Here is a 20,594-nt window from a genome sequence, read left to right on the forward strand (position 1 = left end):
TCTCTCTCCCTCAGCTTCTCCATCATTATGTACACCACGACTCTCGTTCCACTCTGTTGCATGTAGCGCTTCCCTTTGTTCACATTTTCTTGCTTAATACCACCCCTTAGCTTCTATCTTCTTGCTTAATACCACTTCTTTACCTACTGCCTCTTTGCTTATACCATCCTTTGTCAATCAACCCTTGCTTATAACACCCCTTAGCTCCCACTTCTTTGCTTATAACACCCCTTAGCTCCCACTTCTTTGCTTATAACACCCCTTAGCTTCCACCCCCTTGCTTATAACGCCCCTTAGCTACCACCCCCTTGCTTAAAACACCTCTTAGCTTCCTCTTTCTTTGCTTATGCCTCTCCATAGCCACCAGCCCCTTCCTCATGCCTCTCCCACACCTGCCGCCACCACACCTCACCCACCCTCACCCTGCCACAAATTACCTTCCCTCACCGTCGTCGCCTGAATCGTTCTGTTCCGTCGTTCCAAAGTGCATGTTATGATCTGCTTAGCCCGTGCCTCTTCCTTCCGTGCCAGTGTCCGCTTCCAAACCTCCGCCACTCCCCTCCTCCAAGCTACACCACCGGTTGTCCTCCCTCAAACACCACCACCAACACCCCCTCCCACCTCATCCCTCCCTCGCCCTCCTCCCTCCTCTGCTCCGTCGCGTAGGTAATCGTTGTCACTTGTCTGCGTAGTGTTTTGACCTGATCAACGTTCACCTGGGCACGTCGCTAGCGCCACCACCCCCCCCCCCCCTCACACACAGTGCTGCCCGAACTTAAACCATTATTATGTGAAACCTCTCTATCTCTATATCTCTATCTCGCTCACTGCTTACCCTCAGAGATTAGTTCACGTGTATTACTCGTATCTCTTTGAGTATGACCGTACGACTCTTGACTCCAAGAGGGATACGACCCCTTGAGCACGACGGGACGACCCACTCCACTTATAAGGGTCCGGTGCCGTGCCCTTACGACTTGATCGCTCTCCTGAACTGGTCAGGTCAAAGGTCAGGGGGCCACCCATACCGTCATGCTCAAGCGTCGTGCTGACCTCATCCGTCAAGACCGTGTGATGATCCTCAAGGCCTGCCTTTCTCTTTGTCTCTATCGCACATCTCTCGTCTGACCTTACAACCCTTGCGCATCTTAATCGTCAGCACTGTTTTTTTGTTGTTTTTTTTTTCTTTTCATCTTTCTATGGTCTTTTTTTGTGTCCTAGTTTTTTGAGAGCCAGTGTTGTACTCCTGTGAGCTTGATGTTGAATCCACAAGTAGACTGGGGTTTAAACGCTTCCCGTCAAGAATTCAAGGACTTAGATAAAGTTTTTTCTATTTTGGTAAACATTCCTGGTAATAGCGAGAAGGCGGGATGGTTGTGAACAACAACCCAGTCGTCTCGTCTTCTTCCTCTTGCCAGACGCACGAGGTACGCCTTAATGTCGCTGACAACACAGTATGCATTATGTACTCACAAGTTCTGCCAGGAAAAGACCTGTTCTTCCTGTTCTTTACCGCAGGAAGAACTGGGGCTTTTCGTCACAAGGCTGTAGAAGGTCACAAAGCACCAACAAGACTTGCTACTTGTACGTCCTCCCAAAGATTGACGCGGAGGAGGAGGTTCTCTACTTGACGGGCGGTGTTTCCTCCTAGTTGTAGGGGTAAACGTGTTAATTTTAAGTCCTGTGGTTACTTGGTCACTCCGGAGGACATTAACAATTACATAGTTTATCATCGGTTTCTGCACCAATTGTTGCAGGAGTGGCAACCTACCCGTTTTCTGCACCCGTCAGTTTTCTTTTTTGCAATTTTTACGAGGGTGCCCCCCTTTTCCAAGCCCGCTCCCCGCCCCCCACCAAAGTTCTGATGACCATTGTGATACGTATGTTGACGAATAGTGCATAAATCTTACGTTGTTGGTATTACATTACGAGCTATTTTAACGGGCAATGGTCGGTAACTGTTCCTACATATTTTTGTTTTTTGCCGACCCAAAAAAAAAAACCCGCTTGTGATTTTTTTGAGATGATTCTCTAACCTTTTCCCGTTCGTTCCTCACCTTTGATAGTATATTGAACACTGTTATTAATCATAAGAGTTAAAGCCTTTTGTTATGGATCAGATGTGGATTCTGTTCTTTTGTTATAACGATAAGTCTTTTGAAAGCCGTGATCTGAGACGGCTAGTGGGGGTTAGTCATCTGTACACTAGTGATGATAGTGTTCTACTATACCGCCCGTAATCCCTCATGCCTCTTTACAACTCACTTTCAAGTGTATCAATACTCACAAGTACACAACCTAGCCGTAGATAGTAAGGAGCCCAGTTCGCTATTAATAAACCAAAAGAGTCAAATAATATCACTGACTGACTGTCCAATCACCTGTCCCGCTTCCCATGACGTCAGTGACATCTCGTCCAGTCACTTGTCCCATTCCCCATGACGTAAGTAAACTTCTCGTCCAATAATAAGCCCCGCTCTCCATGACGCCCGTGGTTGGCTACCCAATGAGAGGAGACACCTTTCAGCTTCTCGCCAATGGGAGAGATGAACAAAAATAACATGGGGCTGCAACGCATCCTCTGACCAGCTCTTTATGGGACAAACAGGTAGTCCTTTCCTAATCACCCAGTATGTATTTGATCATACCATCGGTGTGAAGAGTAAAGGAATACAGCGTGTGGCCAGTGGTGATACCTTTCACTATCCACTCGTCGCTCACTCACAAGAGGGCGAGATTTGCTTCGGCTTCGGTACAGCTGGGTGTAAACACGGCCCACCCACCCCTCTCTCCAGTGCCTGTTTAAGACGACGACCCTTCTTAAGCACCACCACGACCCCCGTGGATGTCGTGACCTGAGAAACGACCTAGTTTGATATGACCTGATGAGACGTTGTTACTCTTAGAAATATAAGTAAACGAGAAGAGTAATATAGGGCTCGGATATGTAATTGTTACGATGGGAAATGTGAGACAACGAACAGAGGGGAGGGGAAAAAAACCTTCTCTGCGTTTATGAGTTAAGCAGACGCAGGCTTGGCAAGACGCCGTGGCAACCCGAAACACAACAGTCACCGTGAGGACGCACGCGAGGAACCGTGGTAGGCGCAGACGAAGAAGGAGACACAGATGACCGCGACCTTCCCCACTGAACCATCGGTGCTGTGACACACCACCCCGGACCTCGTCTTAGCCTCCTGGCCAAGACATCCTCACTACCTAGGGAAGGATCGATGTAGCAAGACCAACATCCCGGGATGCGACAGCGGGTACCGTCTGGCAACGTACGCTCGGCTGATCGCAAAGCCTCGTACAGACAGTGAGAGACTGCGAGATCATTGCCTTGCGGCACGCCGGGATAGGAGGAGGAGTCAACTGTTGCGGCACACCATCTTGCGGCCTAGTGTAGCACGCCGCACTCTCTGTGGGTCTCCGGCGGCCACTACCCCACATCCCCCTGCAGCAGCACCACCACCACCACAGCCGAGGGCGTCGTCGCCTCCAGCAAGGGTCGCTCCCCCGGCAGGAGTCCGCAGCCTTCACGATTGACGAAGGGCCGACGCAGAAGGCAGCAGCCCTCCTGCCCCACCTCCGCCTCTCAAGGTTCATGTTTTGACCGTTCACTTTAGCGTTAGCACTTTACCTCCCTCCTCCCTCCCTCCCTCCAGCAACGTAGCCCTCGCCCCCTGAACATGGCCCACGCTAGCCACTGTATAGAGACCCTTTCTAATGTACAGTTTTCACCTTAAGAGGATTGAGAGACTCCACAAATCACAAGTTCCCTCGTAAATGGTTGAATTCAAAGGTTCAGATGTTCACTTGGGCTTAGGCTACGTAGCGGCTGGGAACGATTGAGTCAGCAATTTCACGTACGAATCATCTTCACTTGTTCAGCAGTTCACGTAAAACATTTCTTACAAATGTTCAGTTGTTCATTAGTTCACGTAAAACATTTCTTACAAATATTCAGTCGTTCATTAGTTCACGTAAAACATTTCGTACAAATCATGTTCAGTTGTTCAGCAGTTCACGTAAAACATTTCGTACAAATCATGTTCAATTGCTCAGCAGTTCACGTAAACATTTCTTACAGATTATGTTCATTTGTTCAGCAGTTCACGTTGAACAGTTCAGTTGAGATGTACGACAGAAATTGCTTCTCCTGTCCCTGAATTGATGTCATTATATCTTGGTAATCAATGGTTTCATTGCTTGCTGTTCAATTTCCTAACCCCCCCAGTGGGCCTCCGCCCTTGTACTATGTACTGAAATTGGTTATTGTTTATTGAATTATGTCCTGACGTAACCCAAGACTCTGTGTTTTCAGTTAGCATATGTGTGTGTCTGTGTCTATATGTGAAGGTAAGTACCCATGTAATTTCACTTTTTATTTATTTGATATCTATCATTATAACTAACTTTATGATATCTATATATTTTTGTGTATGATTAGGGAGGTAGTAGCGCTTACCACCCCGCATCCCGTTTTCTATCCCCAGAATGAGGCATGGAACGGTAATATTGTAAACAAGTTGGCAGTGGGTTATCTTATTGGTGTCCGACGTTTTGATCACACTTTCAATTATCATGTTTATTGATCTCGGATGTGGTCGATCACCAGGCATATCTGGTGCTGAGACACCTTTAAGATGGTAGTATAAAACTGGAAGATATATATGTATTATACTGTGTCGCCGTCTCCTGCGTTAGCGAGGTAGCGCAAGGAAACAGACGAAAGAATGGCCCAACTCACCCACATACACATGTATATACATAAATGCCCACACACGCACATATACCTACCTATACATTTCAACGTATACATACATATACATACACAGACATGTACATATGCATACATGCTGCTTTTATCAATTTCCGCCGCCACCCATGAATTGCCCCCCCCCCCCTTCCCTCACACCACATATTGTCCTCAAACATCTCATTTCCAGCACATCCATCCTCCTGCGCACAACTCTATCCATAGCCCACGCCTCGCAACCATACAACATCGTTGGAACCACTATTCCTTCAAACATACCCATTTTTGCTCTCCGAGATAATGTTCTCGACTTCCACGCATTTTTCAACGCTCCCAGAACTTTCGCCCCCTCCCCCACCGTATGATTCACTTCCGCTTCCATGGTTCCATCCGCTGCCAAATCCACTTCCAGATATCTAAACCACTTCACTTCCTCCAGTTTTTCTCCATTCAAACTTACCTCCCAATTGACTTGTCCCTCAACCCTACTGAACCTAATAGCCTTGCTCTTATTCACATTTACTCTCAGCTTTCTTCTTTCACACAGTTTTCCAAACTCAGTCACCAACTTCTGCAGTTTCTCACCCGAATCAGCCACCAGTGCTGTATCATCAGCGAACAACAACTGACTCACTTCCCAAGCTCTCTCATCCACAACAGACTGCATACTTGCCCCTCCCTCCAAAACTCTTGCATTTACTTCCCTAACAACAAAAATATAATTCTTTCTCCCTCCAACAGAACTACTTTTATCTATAAATGAAAAAGAATATATATATATATATATATATATATATATATATATATATATATATATATATATGATAGAATTATTGAAATGGTTATCATAACCAGAAACTTAATTTCCATTTGGACACATAGAGAAGATTGTGATATATGAGGGGAAATGACTGTAGGGGTTTCAAACTGTCTGGCATCATCTGACACTATTAATGATGAGGGTTGATGGTTATTTCCGTATGTGTTTGCCTGGATGAGTGTATGTATTGGATTACCTATCTGTTCGTAGTTATTCGTGAAAGACGGCGAGAGAATTGTATATTGATGAAAGCCTCACTCGCTGAACTTTTGATCATTCTACAGGTTTTTAAATGTTGAAGTTGGTTGATGGGTTGGTCATATATCTATTTTTTAGCTATCGTCATATCTGTTCTCCAGGACTTAATGACTTGGAGAACAGACAGGATTGAACCCAGTAAGTAACAGACGAAAAAGGTTGAACACCTTAATGGATGGCTTTGTGAACGTAGGCATTTTGTTCTGTTATCTTGAACGTTTTCACCTGCGAACGTCTGATAGGTTGTGATTTGTGCTGTTACCAATACTAAACCCAGAGGTTGTACTTTGAACTAAGGTACTTTCAAAGACATAATATCTTAATTAACTTTGTGAATCAACAATGACTGATAACCATTTTATTCCTACACTACACAGTTTGATGTCATAACCCTAAATTAGATATAAGGTTGTAGATATATCTTAAGGTTGTAAAGTTATAATGGATAGCAAGATTAAGACAGATATTCGCCAATATCAATCATATAATAGTAATTAATGATATGACTTTGTACGTCTGGCAGGACTTGACAACTTCCCTCACAACTTAAGAAAACGAATGTATAATCAAACAGCAGACGGGTTGTAAGTGTGATGGCACAACTTCGTAATTATTTTACAACATTTAATTCAGAAGAGAACACGAGCCTCTCTCTCTCTCTCTCTCTCTCTCTCTCTCTCTCTCTCTCTCTCTCTCTCTCTCTCTCTCTCCCCCCCCACCAGCACTAACCCAAATGAGAAATGTTCAAGCTAATGGCCAAGCATTTCTCTGCTACCACAGGCATTTACGCAGAACATTTACGGCCAAATAGCCGTTCATTTTCACATGTAAATGCCCGTTGTAAATGAGTAGCACCATCTTTTACGTACCAGGTACGCAAAAATGAATATTACAAGCATATATGAGGGGACGGGGATGAATTCTATGCATCATATATACGTGAAATATATATACGTATCATATGATATATATATATATATATATATATATATATATATATATATATATATATATATATATATATATATATATCATATGATACATATATGTATATATATCATGTACATATATAGCGTATCATGTGTTACACGTATGCCGTCGCTAACTCCCCCCTCTCCCGTTTCAGCGGGGGAAAGGTAGCGACGCTGTTTCCTGTGTGGCGGGGTAGCGACTGGAATGGATGAAGGCAAGCATGAATATATACATTTGTATATATGTATATGTCTGTGTATGTATATGTATGTATATGTTGATATGTATGTTTATTCATATGTGCGTGTATGGGCGTTTATGTATATACATGTGTATATGAGTGGATGGGGCATTATTCGTCTGTTTCCTGGCGCTACGTCGCTGACGCGGGACACAGCGATTAACTTTAATGAATGAATATGATAACCTGATATACAATAATGAAATACAGTAAACCGCATCATGATTACGATAATTGTTTGAGTGACATATTTCAGTTTTCCCGTTCATTCTCGTACCATACACGTATGATTGTTACTTGTCCTTGTTCATGTAGTTCCTCTCTTAGTTTCTCTATCATTATCCCCTTATTTTTTATCTTTCCAAGGAATTAGAAGTTGTTGGTCAAATCTGCTTTGTTGTGTATGACACATTTCGTTATAATCTAGAGTGAAAGAATCCCTGAAGTTGATGCTGTATATTTTGTATTCATTTTTAGTGACTGTATTGCAATGTAGTTTTGTTAACACCCTGTGGGTAATTAACCTGGGTTTTTTAACATTTAAGTTGAAGCGGCGGTGCGAGCACTATGTTAATTACCGTGTCGAACTTCAGTCGTTTTTACACCACAGACACACACACACACACACACACACACACACACACACACACACACACACATATGTGGTTTGTTCCCAATCCTGTTATATAGTACATATATGTAAGTCATCTTTCAGGCCTGACTCCTTTCCTAAGTCATTTTTCCCCTGACGGAGCCTCATCAACTATACAACTAACGCAAAAACTAGAACTTTTCTATAGTTTGATAGAGACACGGTTAGGTCAGGGTAATGGATGAATATGATTAGATTCAAACATATCGTGTCAATATGATGAGTTCCCTAAGACGTAGATAACATATTTACTTGTATTTACTATCTTTCATGAAGTTTGAAAGTACATATGAAAGTACATATGTTCAGAAGTTAATGTAAATAATTGTAGTTATGATATATATATATATATATATATATATATATATATATATATATATATATATATATATATATTATATATATGTATATATTTGGACAATCACATGTTTACCAAATGGCGTCCTAGCTTCGTCTCTTCGTTGTATATCAACTGACTTATATTTCTCTCTTGTGTCTCCCCTGATGATGTGATTATTACACGAAAGTGCACTTGGGAACTTATCGTGTTTCATTGTTCCCGTGGACTAATAGAAATATATATATATATATATATATATATATATATATATATATATATATATATATATTATCCCTGGGTATAGGGGAGAAAGAATACTTTCCATGTATTCCCTGCGTGTCGCACAAGGCAGCTAAAAGGAGAGGGAGCTGGGGCTCCTCCCCTCCAGTTTTTTACTTTTCCTAAAGAAGTAACGGAGAAGGGGGCCAAGTGAGGATATTCCCTTTAAGGCTCAGTCCTCTGTTTTTAACGCTACCTCGCTAACGTGGGAAACGGCGAAGAAAAAAAGGATATACATATATATATATATATATATATATATATATATATATATATATATATATATATATATATATATATATATATATGCACATTCTGAAACAGTATAGCTATAAGGCACAATTATTTGAATGATATATGTATGACTTACCAGAAGAATAGCAAAATCCAATGAATAACGAATGAAAAATACTTTTCAGGGCGAAAAGAAGGGAAAAATGTATTGCAGGAAAATAAGTTCCCAAGTTAGAAAACCTTTCCAGAGTTGAAATGTATTTACTGAGAACTTAAGAGATAAGATGCAGTGGCTGACAGAGGTGGGGTTTTGCCACTGGATTGTATTGGCTGGTTGCCAGGGAATCAAATAATTCAAATATGTGTATCGTGAACTTAGGGTATGATAAGAAATTGAGTATGGTAATGTGGCATATGAGCGAAAAAAGCGATGGTAGCTGATGGGGAAATATATATATATATATATATATATATATATATATATATATATATATATATATATATATATATATATATATATATATATATAAACTCCTATGAGTCCACGGGGAAATGAAACACGATAAGTTCCCAAGTGCACTTTCGTGTAATAATCATATCATCAGGGGATATACAAGAAAGAAATATAAGTTAGTTGATATATATATATATATATATATGTGTGTGTGTGTGTAATACAAGAATAACGTAATTCGTTACGTGCTTTTTTATTTAGAAATATTATCGTCTACGAAGTTCAGTCATCTAAACTGATTCAGTAACATTTCTTGAAGGTTTGGATAGCAATATATCCAGTGGTCGTGAACACATGCAATTGTAATGTATATTTTTTTTTCCCAGTGGCTGGGTCTAAGCGGACACACACACTAATGACCTTGTTGACCCCTAACTGTCGTTAGGCTTGAGGGCTTGTTAACCATCCAACGAGCCACACTGTGAGTGAGAGGTTGTGATTGGTTGTGACGGTTGTGGTTGTTTGGGGAGAGGTGTTAGTGGAAGGTCTGCCCCCCCCCCCCCCCCCCCAAGTGGTCGCCTAACAATGAGGAGTGAGGAAGGAGTGACACGGTATGAGGCGTACTAGCTAGCCTCTACCTTATTCTTAATAGGAGACAAGTATGGCCATCATATTGATCATAGGAAATTATTGTCCATATCTCAGCCAGGGGAAATGACGGTAGTTAAGAATTGAATTGGATGAATGAACTACTCATTGAGGAAGATCATAACAGACTGCTGATTATTAACGAACATACATGTGTCTGTGATGATGATAGATGTAGATTATTGTATAACTACAGTAGTGTGGTTAGGAAGGAATCAGTGGAGACAGTTGATGGTGTGGTGATAGGGGCCTAATGGCTCATTACGGGCTAATTATGAGACCACAAGGAGGGGAGTGGGTTGTTAAGGGAGGGTTGTTAGCCTCATGTGATTTGGAACGCCAGTCTGGTCCAGCCTCCCCAACCTGACCCACGGAAGTGAGGTACGGGAAGATGACATCATATTCAGGGGTCGTATCATGCTCAGAGGTCGTCCGTCATGCTCAGGGGGTCGTACTCACTGTCGTATTATGTTCAGAGGTCGACCGTCATGCTCAGGGGGTCGTATCATGTTCCAAGGTCGTTCGTCATGTTCAGGGGGTCGTACTCACTGTCGTATCATGTTCCAAGGTCGTCCGTCATGTTCAGGGGGTCGTACTCACTGTCGTATCATGTTGCAAGGTCGTCCGTCATAAAGAACTTATCCCAACGCCTTCAACTCCCACAACCCCTCCCTCCAATCAACCACCTCCCAAAAAAAAAAACACTTCCAATAATTTTTTTCACCCTTCCAACCTCCAAAACACACACACACACACACACACACACGTCCTCTGTGTTGTAGAAATTATATGATAATTTACTGAAAATGAAAAGAAAGGGAGTGTACTGCCTCAAGAAGAGCAGGGTTGTGTGGAACTGGGAAAATTAGCATAAGTTCATCCCATCGTAGCCCGGCCCGTGTGTTGACCATCACTTACCATCTTGTGTGACACCATCCCATCCCATCCCCCGCTCATATCCCATTTAGTGTCCCCTCCAATATTCATAGATGAAATATAATAGTTAACATGTGAGAAAGCGATGAAATATGATAGGTAACGTGTTAAAAAGAGATGTTATATAATAGTTAACATGTTAGAAAGAAGTGGAATATAATAGCGTGTTAGAAAGAGATGAGATATAATAGTTAGCGGTAAATAGGGTAGTTGTGGTTGTAGTAGTAGTAGTTGTGGTTGTAGTAGTAGTTGTGGTTGTTGCAGTAGTAGTTGTGGTTGTAGTAGTAGTAGTTGTGGTTGACGGTAGGACACCACACTGGAGGAAAATCAATATTAGACTCCGCAGTGCCGCCTGGTGCTGAGTTGCCGAGTGTCGCCACCCGGACCAGGAGGAGCCGCCTGCAGAAAACGGGTGTAGTGATGACCGGGTTAATACTGTGGCAGGGGGTACTGACTCGTCAGGTGGTCAAGGGGGGGTGGGGTGAGTCGTCAGGTGGTAGGAGGTACTCGTCAGCTGGTAGGAAGCACTGGACAGGTGGTAATGGAGGAGGGTGTGTGTGTGTGTGTGTGTGTGTGTCGCTAGGTACCCGGGGAGGGGGGGGGGGTGCTCGCTAGATGGCATGGGTAACTCTTTCAAATTTATAACCTTTTAAATTTTTTTTTTCTTGACGGTAGAGAGCGTGTCAGGCTCTCGTGCTTGCACGCACGCACGTGCGTCTCTCCCTGGGGTAAAGTGGTTAGTGGTTAGGGTACTCGCGTGTTGTGATGGAAAAGAGAGTGTTTGTGGCGTGGTGATGTGTCTGTGTGTACGTCTGTATGTACGTCTGTGTGAGGGAGAGGCTGTGTGTACGTCTGTATGTACGTCTGTGTGAGGTAGAGGCTGTGTGTACGTCTGTATGTACGTCTGTGTGAGGCAGAGGCTTTGTGTACGTCTGTATGTACGTCTGTGTGAGGGAGAGGCTGTGTGTACGTCTGTATGTACGTCTGTGTGAGGTAGAGGCTGTGTGTACGTCTGTATGTACGTCTGTGTGAGGCAGAGGCTGTGTGTACGTCTGTATGTACGTCTGTGTGAGGGAGAGGCTGTGTGTACGTCTGTATGTACGTCTGTGTGAGGTAGAGGGAGTGGATTGTCTTGTGTGTGTCTGTCTTCGTGTATCCAGGCAACATGTAGCGAGGTGGTGTGAGGAATTGTGAGCTTCTGAGCACCCTGGTCTGTTGTCTTTAAACCTTATCTACCGAAACATATCCAACCAAACCCTTGTGTGGGGAACATATTTCATGGTCTGTGAAAGCCTCTCTCTCTCTCTCTCTCTCTCTCTCTCTCTCTCTCTCTCTCTCTCTCTCTCTCTCTCTCTCTCTCTCTCTCTACGATTGGGTTGGATTTAGGTAGGAAAAAAAGGCATATTTGAAAGAACTTAGACCATAAAAACAAGAGAGAGGGAGAGCAACACCACACTGGGGAAATAATGAGCCAGTGGTGATACACTAGTGGGGGAAGGGGTGACGCGGGGGAGCGACGGGCCAGGAGAGGACCAGTTCTGGAGGAGATATATTAGTGTTGTGGGTCCACCTACTACCTGCCCTCCTTGTGTGACACACACACACACACACACACACACACACACACACACACACACACTCACTCACACACACACACACACACACACACACACACACACACACACACACACACACAGCCTTCTTCATCTCCCTCGTGCGACACTCTCCCACCCGTCTCACCCTCGTCTGACACCGGTTACTGATGGCTGACAAGAGGATCAGGCGAGGTAGGCAGAAATGGACCACACAAGGGGTGAGGAACGTAGGGTGGTGTCACACAAGGGTGAGGAACGTATGGTTGTGTCGCAAGGGAGAGGAAGGTAAGGTTGTGTCGTACAAGGGTGAGGAAGACAGGCGTGTCATACAAGGATGAGGAAGACAGGCGTGTCATACAAGGATGAGGAAGACAGGCGTGTCATACAAGGATGAGGAAGACAGGTGTGTCATGCAAGGGTGAGGAAGACAGGTGTGTCATGCAAGGGTGAGGAAGACAGGTGTGTCATGCAAGGGTGAGGAAGACAGGGGTGTCATACAAGGATGAAGAAAACAGGGTGTCATACAAGGGTGAGGAGGACAGGGGTGTCATACAAGGATGAATACAGGGTGTCATACAAGGGTGAGGAGCGCTACCGGTAAGTTATGATAGCGATCATAGCCTAGCGGTAGCGCTCCCACCTGCCACGGAGGGGTCCCGGGTTCGAGCCTGGCTGTTGAGGTTTGTATATGAAAGTGCGCGTTCATAGGCACTTTATTCATATTTATATTCCTATGAGTCCACGGGGAAAATGAAACACGATAAATTCCCAAGTGCACTTTCGTGTAATAATCACATCATCAGGGGAGACACAAGAGAGAAATATAAATGTGTGTGTGTGTGTTATACTTGCCTCTTGTTGATTATGCAAAGGACGAAAAGTTGTGGAATTTGGTGGACTTGCCTTTGATGATAGAGGGGGGACGACACTTAGTGGATCAAAGCAGTGATTGTGAAAGCAATCACACACACACACACACTTGATGTACGTTTTTCAACTGAAATGAATCATTTCGAATATATATATATATATATATATATATATATATATATATATATATATATATATATATATATATATATATATATATATATATAATTCGTTCAACGAGTGGCATCTGTGTTGTTTGTTTATTTGTTTTGGGGTGGGGGGGGAGGTCGCTACTTGACCCTATGGATGTAACAGCTTGTGACCTCACTGGTTACTATTACTTCAGACACGTTACCGTGGGGTAATAATACCTCGCATTTGGTTCCTCCTGTGACGTAGGTCTAGCCTGATTTGCATGATGGATTGTACGTTCAGTTCGGTTCATTTAAGTGTCACTGGTTCGATTCCCAGCATGATTGATACTTTGGACTTTGACTGACGTGCTCCTGGTTCATACTTTGGCGTCGATTCATTGGAAAAAATATATTATTTTGGTCAGTTTGATTTTGACTTGCTTCTTGTGTGATTGACACAAAGGTTCACTTCACGTGTAACATATACATTGGTTTGACCCCTGTGTGTTGAAGTTATGACTGATACTATATCTATAGTTTTGTGATGCTATAGATATTACACAAGGGGTCGTGTTGTCGGTCTTTGGAACAATCAAATCAGACAATGTACTGCTCGAGTCTCTCTCTCTCTCTCTCTCTCTCTCTCTCTCTCTCTCTCTCTCTCTCTCTCTCTCTCTCTCTCTCTCTCTCTCTCTCTCTCTCTCTCTCTCTCTCTCTCCATAGCTGCTGCCAAGGTTATGCCCTAACGAGCATTAGGACACTTGTCATTCTGAAATGTACTGTCACTTAACTTACAGTTTTCTAAACTCTTTCTAAACTGCTTCTAACGACCCATACAAGGTGGCAAACTCTGCTTTTAGGTACCTTCAAGACGTTCTAAACTGATCCAATTACGCTTTCAGCGTTCTAAACTCTGCTGCTGTTAGCGCCCCAGCGTTCTAAAGTGTGCTTGTGACTCGCCTTAAAACGTTCAAAAATCTCCTTAATTAGCCTTACAACGTAATGGCCTCTCCCTAATTCGACCTACAATGGTCCAAACTAGCCTTGTGATGTTCTAACTACCTCTCTTTAGTTAGCCTAACCATGTCTAAAATTATTCCAGTGACCAACCTCACACATTCACAACCCCTCACGTCACTAACTTCATAACCTTGTAAGTTATTATTCGTCTCATGTTGGTATTCGAGTACATAGTATTCGAATGGTCATTTCACTATAAGGCGATCATAGCCTAGCGGTAGCGCTCCCGCCTGCTGGACAGGGGTCCCGGGTTCGATCCTGGCTGTTGGAGGTTTGTATGTTCTATGAAGGTGCGCGTTCATATGCACTTTGTTCGTATATATATATATATATATATATATATATATATATATATATATGAGGTTCAGAATTCGATTCCTGACCCAGTAGATCAAAGTAAAAAAAAATGTTCCATCTCCTCCAGAATAATGACTTCATCAGATGTAGATTAATATTCTTTGTTATTCTTGCATATTAATTAGCTCATTTGCATTTACATAACCACAAAACTGGTTTTAGTAAGGAAATATTGACATGTAATTGAGCCGAAAGTTCTGCTAACGGCAGGCACTTTTTGATATATATATATATATATATATATATATATATATATATATATATATATATATATATATATATATATATATTATATATATGTATATATATATATATATATATATATATATATGTGTGTGTGTGTGTGTGTATGTATGTGTGTGTGTGTGTTTGTGTGTTACCGGGCTCCGCCTGCAATAGGTTACACAGCGAGTGAAAAAAAAAGTCACTTTCGGTAAGGTTGTATTATTAAGAATTTCTCTCTTAAATGGAGTCTGCATTTCCCTGCTACTGGAGGTAGCGCAGCCTTGGGTTACAGGAGCTTTTAGAAAGGTCCTGGGTAACACCACGAGTCTGTCATAGAAAATGGGCCGTGGGTACTCAGATAAAAAACTGGGGGGGGGGGGTATTCTAGCTTTCAAAAGCTATTGGGTTGTGTGGTGAGGGTTGTGTGGTGAGGGTTGTGTGGTGAGGGTTGTGTGGTGAGGGTTGTGTGGTGAGGGTTGTGTGGTGAGGGTTGTGTGGCGAGGGTTGTGTGGTGAGGGTTGTGTGGCGAGGGTTGTGTGGCGAGGGTTGTGTGGCGAGGGTTGTGTGGCGAGGGTTGTGTGGTGAGGGTTGTGTGGTGAGGGTTGTGTGGTGAGGGTTGTGTGGTGAGGGTTGTGTGGTGAGGGTTGAGTGGCGAGGGTTGTGTGGTGAGGGTTGTGTGGTGAGGGTTGTGTGGCGAGGGTTGTGTGGTGAGGGTTGTGTGGCGAGGGTTGTGTGGTGAGGGTTGTGTGGTGAGGGTTGTGTGGCGAGGGTTGTGTGGTGAGGGTTGTGTGGTGAGGGTTTTGTGGCGAGGGTTGTGTGGCGAGGGTTGTGTGGTGAGGGTTGTGTGGCGAGGGTTGTGTGGTGAGGGTTGTGTGGTGAGGGTAGTGTGGCGAGGGTTGTGTGGTGAGGGTTGTGTGGCGAGGGTTGTGTGGCGAGGGTTGTGTGGCGAGGGTTGTGTGGCGAGGGTTGTGTGGCGAGGGTTGTGTGGCGAGGGTTGTGTGGTGAGGGTTGTGTGGCGAGGGTTGTGTGGCGAGGGTTGTGTGGCGAGGGTTGTGTGGTGAGGGTTGTGTGGCGAGGGTTGTGTGGCGAGGGTTGTGTGGCGAGGGTTGTGTGGCGAGGGTTGTGTGGTGAGGGTTGTGTGGCGAGGGTTGTGTGGCGAGGGTTGTGTGGTGAGGGTTGTGTGGTGAGGGTTGTGTGGCGAGGGTTGTGTGGCGAGGGTTGTGTGTCGAGGGTTGTGTGGCGAGGGTTGTGTGGCGAGGGTTGTGTGGTGAGGGTTGTGTGGTGAGGGTTGTGTGGTGAGGGTGTGTGGCGAGGGTTGTGTGGTGAGGTTGTGTGGCGAGGGTTGTGTGCGAGGGTTGTGTGGCGAGGTTGTGTGGTGAGGGTTGTTGTGGTGAGGGTTGTGTGGCGAGGGTTGTGTGTGAGGGTTGTGTGGCGTGGGTTGTGTGGTGAGGTTGTGTGGCGAGGGTGTGTGGTGAGGGTTGTGTGCGAGGGTTGTGTGGCGAGGGTTGTGTGGTGAGGTTGTGTGGCGAGGTTGTGTGGCGAGGTTGTGTGGCGAGGGTTGTGTGCGAGGGTTGTGTGGCGAGGGTTGTGTGCGAGGGTTGTGTGGCGAGGGTTGTGTGGTGAGGGTGTGTGGTGAGGGTTGTGTGGCGAGGGTTGTGTGGCGAGGTTGTGTGGCGAGGTTGTGTGGCGAGGTTGTGTGTGAGGGTTGTGTGGCGAGGGTTGTGTGTGAGGGTTGTGTGGCGAGGGTTGTGTGGCGAGGGTTGTGTGGTGAGGGTTGTGTGGCGAGGTTGTGTGGCGAGGTTGTGTGGCGAGGGTTGTGTGGCGAGGTTGTGTGGCGAGGGTTGTGTGGCGAGGGTTGTGTGGCGAGGTTGTGTGTGAGGGTTGTGTGGCGAGGGTTGTGTGGCGAGGGTTGTTGTGGTGAGGGTTGTGTGGCGAGGGTTGTGTGGCGAGGTTGTGTGGTGAGGTTGTGTGGCGAGGGTTGTGTGGCGAGGTTGTGTGGCGAGGGTTGTGTGGCGAGGGTTGTGTGGCGTGGGTTGTGTGGTGAGGGTTGTGTGCGAGGGTTGTGTGGCGAGGGTTGTGTGGCGTGGGTTGTGTGGTGAGGGTTTTGTGGCGAGGGTTGTGTGGTGAGGGTTGTGTGGCGAGGGTTGTGTGGTGAGGGTTGTGTGGCGTGGGTTGTGTGGTGAGGTTGTGTGGCGAGGTTGTGTGGTGAGGTTGTGTGGCGAGGTTGTGTGTGAGGGTTGTGTGGTGAGGGTTGTGTGGCGAGGTTGTGTGTGAGGGTTGTGTGGCGAGGGTTGTGTGGTGAGGTTGTGTGGCGAGGGTTGTGTGTGAGGGTTGTGTGGTGAGGGTTTTGTGGCGAGGGTTGTGTGGCGAGGGTTGTGTGGTGAGGGTTGTGTGGTGAGGGTTGTGTGGTGAGGGTTGTGTGGTGAGGGTTGTGTGGTGAGGTTGTGTGGCGAGGTTGTGTGGCGAGGTTGTGTGGCGAGGGTTGTGTGGTGAGGGTTGTGTGGCGAGGGTTGTGTGGTGAGGGTTGTGTGGTGAGGTTGTGTGGCGAGGTTGTGTGGTGAGGTTGTGTGGCGAGGTTGTGTGGTGAGGTTGTGTGGCGAGGTTGTGTGGCGAGGTTGTGTGGTGAGGGTTGTGTGGTGAGGGTGTGTGGTGAGGGTTGTGTGGTGAGGGTTTTGTGGCGAGGGTTGTTGTGGTGAGGGTTGTGTGCGAGGGTTGTGTGTGAGGGTTGTGTGGCGTGGGTTGTGTGGTGAGGGTTGTGTGGTGAGGGTTGTGTGGCGTGGGTTGTGTGGTGAGGTTGTGTGGCGAGGTTGTGTGTGAGGGTTGTGTGGTGAGGTTGTGTGGCGAGGGTTGTGTGGTGAGGGTTTTGTGGCGAGGGTTGTGTGGCGAGGGTTGTGTGGCGAGGGTTGTGTGGCGAGGGTTGTGTGGCGAGGGTTGTGTGCGAGGGTTGTGTGGCGAGGTTGTGTGGCGAGGGTTGTGTGCGAGGGTTGTGTGGCGAGGTTGTGTGGTGAGGGTTGTGTGGTGAGGGTTGTGTGGTGAGGTTGTGTGGCGAGGTTGTGTGGCGAGGTTGTGTGGTGAGGTTGTGTGGCGAGGGTTGTGTGGTGAGGGTTTTGTGGCGAGGGTTGTGTGGTGAGGGTTTTGTGGCGAGGGTTGTGTGGCGAGGGTGTGTGGCGAGGGTTGTGTGGTGAGGTTGTGTGGCGAGGGTTGTGTGCGAGGGTTGTGTGGTTGAGGGTTGTGTGGTGAGGGTTGTGTGCGAGGGTTGTGTGGTTGAGGGTTGTGTGGCGAGGGTTGTGTGGTTGAGGGTTGTGTGGTGAGGGTTGTGTGGCGAGGTTGTGTGGTGAGGGTTGTGTGGTGAGGGTTGTGTGGTGAGGTTGTGTGGCGAGGTTGTGTGGTGAGGTTGTGTGGCGAGGGTTGTTGTGGTGAGGGTTGTGTGCGAGGGTTGTGTGGCGAGGTTGTGTGGCGAGGGTTGTTGTGGTGAGGGTTGTGTGGCGAGGGTTGTGTGGTGAGGGTTGTGTGGTGAGGGTTTTGTGGCGAGGGTTGTGTGGCGAGGGTTGTGTGGTGAGGGTTTTGTGGCGAGGGTTGTGTGGCGAGGTTGTGTGGTGAGGGTTGTGTGGTGAGGGTTGTGTGCGAGGGTTGTGTGGCGAGGGTTGTGTGCGAGGGTTGTGTGGTTGAGGGTTGTGTGGCGAGGTTGTGTGGTGAGGGTTTTGTGGCGAGGGTTGTGTGCGAGGGTTGTGTGGCGAGGTTGTGTGGCGAGGGTTGTGTGGTGAGGTTGTGTGGCGAGGTTGTGTGGCGAGGGTTGTGTGCGAGGGTTGTGTGGCGAGGTTGTGTGGCGAGGGTTGTGTGCGAGGGTTGTGTGGTGAGGGTTGTGTGCGAGGGTTGTGTGGTTGAGGGTTGTGTGGTGAGGGTTTTGTGGCGAGGGTTGTTGTGGTGAGGGTTGTGTGGCGAGGTTGTGTGGTGAGGGTTTTGTGGCGAGGGTTGTATACATTACGACACAGTGAATGATACATTACGACACTGAATGATACATTACGACACAGTGAACGATATTAAACGACACTGAATGATACATTACGACACAATGACTAATACATTACGACACAGTGAACTATACTTTACGACACAATGAATGATTTATTACGACACAGTGAACGATACATTACGACACAGTGAATGATACATTACGACATTGTGAATGATGCATTACAACACAAAGAACGATACATTATGATAGTGATTGATATATTACGACACACAACTATACATTACGACACAATGAACGATACATTACGACATTGTGAATGATGCATTACAACACAAAGAACGATACATTATGATAGTGATTGATACATTACGACACACAATTACAATACGACACAATGAACGATACATTACGACAATGAACGATACATTACGACGCAGTGTATGATACATTATGACAGTGAGTGATGCATTACGACTCAAAGAACGATATATTACGAAACTGAACGATACATTACGACACAATGAACGATACATTACGACGCAGTGTATGATACATTACGACACTGAATGATACATTACGACACAGTGAACGATACTAAACGACACTGAATGATACATTACGACACAGTGAACGATACTATATGACACAATGACTGATACATTACGGCACAGTGAACTATACTTTACGACACAATGAATGATTTAATACGACACAGTGAACGATACATTACGACACATTGAATGATACATTACGACATTGTGAATGATGCATTATAACACAAAGAACGATACATTATGATAGTGATTGATACATTACGACACACAACTATACATTACGACACAATGAACGATACATTACGACATTGTGAATGATGCATTACAACACAAAGAACGATACATTATGATAGTGATTGATACATTACGACACAATGAACGATACATTACGACAATGAACGATACATTACGACGCAGTGTATGATACATTATGACACAGTGAGCGATACATTACGACACAAAGAACGATATATTACGAAACTGAACGATACATTACGACACAATGAACGATACATTACGACGCAGTGTATGATACATTACGACACCGTGAGTGATGCATTACGACACAAAGAACGATATATTACGAAACTGAACGATACATTACGATGCAGTGTATGATACATTGCGACACAATGATTGATACATTACGACTCTGAATGATACATTATGACACAGTGAGTGATACATTACGACACAGTGACTAATACATTACGACACAGAACGATACATTACGAAACAATGAACGATACATTACGACGCAGTTTATGATACCTTACGAGTGAATGATACATTACGACACTATGAACGATACGTTATGACACAGTGAATGATACATTACGACACAAAGAACGATATATTACGACACAGTGAATGATACATTACGACTCTGAATGATACATTATGACAGTGAGTGATACATTACGACACAGTGACTAATACATTACGACACAGAACGATACATTACGACACAATGAACAATACATTACGAAACAATGAACGATACATTACGACGCAGTTTATGATACCTTACGAGTGAATGATACATTACGACACTATGAACGATACATTATGACTCAGTGAATGATACATTACGACACAAAGAACGATATATTACGACACAGTGAATGATACATTACGACTCAAGGAACGATACATTACGACACAATGAATGATACATTACGACACTATGAACGATACATTATGACACAGTGAATGATACATTACGACACAAAGAACGATATATTACGACACAGTGAATGATTCA

The 20,594-nt window shown here is 45.1% G+C and overlaps 1 protein-coding gene across 6 annotated transcripts in view; it reads left to right on the forward strand.

Annotated features, from left to right (window-relative positions):
• The window catches only part of qvr (protein quiver), a 356,159-nt gene that overhangs the window by 314,607 nt on the left and 20,958 nt on the right, over positions 1-20,594 (forward strand). For all 6 annotated transcript variants that reach the window (XM_071696431.1, XM_071696432.1, XM_071696428.1 and 3 more), the window contains one exon: positions 1-3,603. This exon is cut by the window's left edge and continues 811 nt beyond it. The gene's annotated coding sequence lies outside the window, so the exon portion shown is untranslated. The remainder of the gene's footprint in view (positions 3,604-20,594) is intronic.

This window comes from Panulirus ornatus, chromosome 59, assembly GCF_036320965.1.
Source record: "Panulirus ornatus isolate Po-2019 chromosome 59, ASM3632096v1, whole genome shotgun sequence".
NCBI classification, from domain to species: Eukaryota; Metazoa; Arthropoda; class Malacostraca; order Decapoda; family Palinuridae; genus Panulirus; species Panulirus ornatus.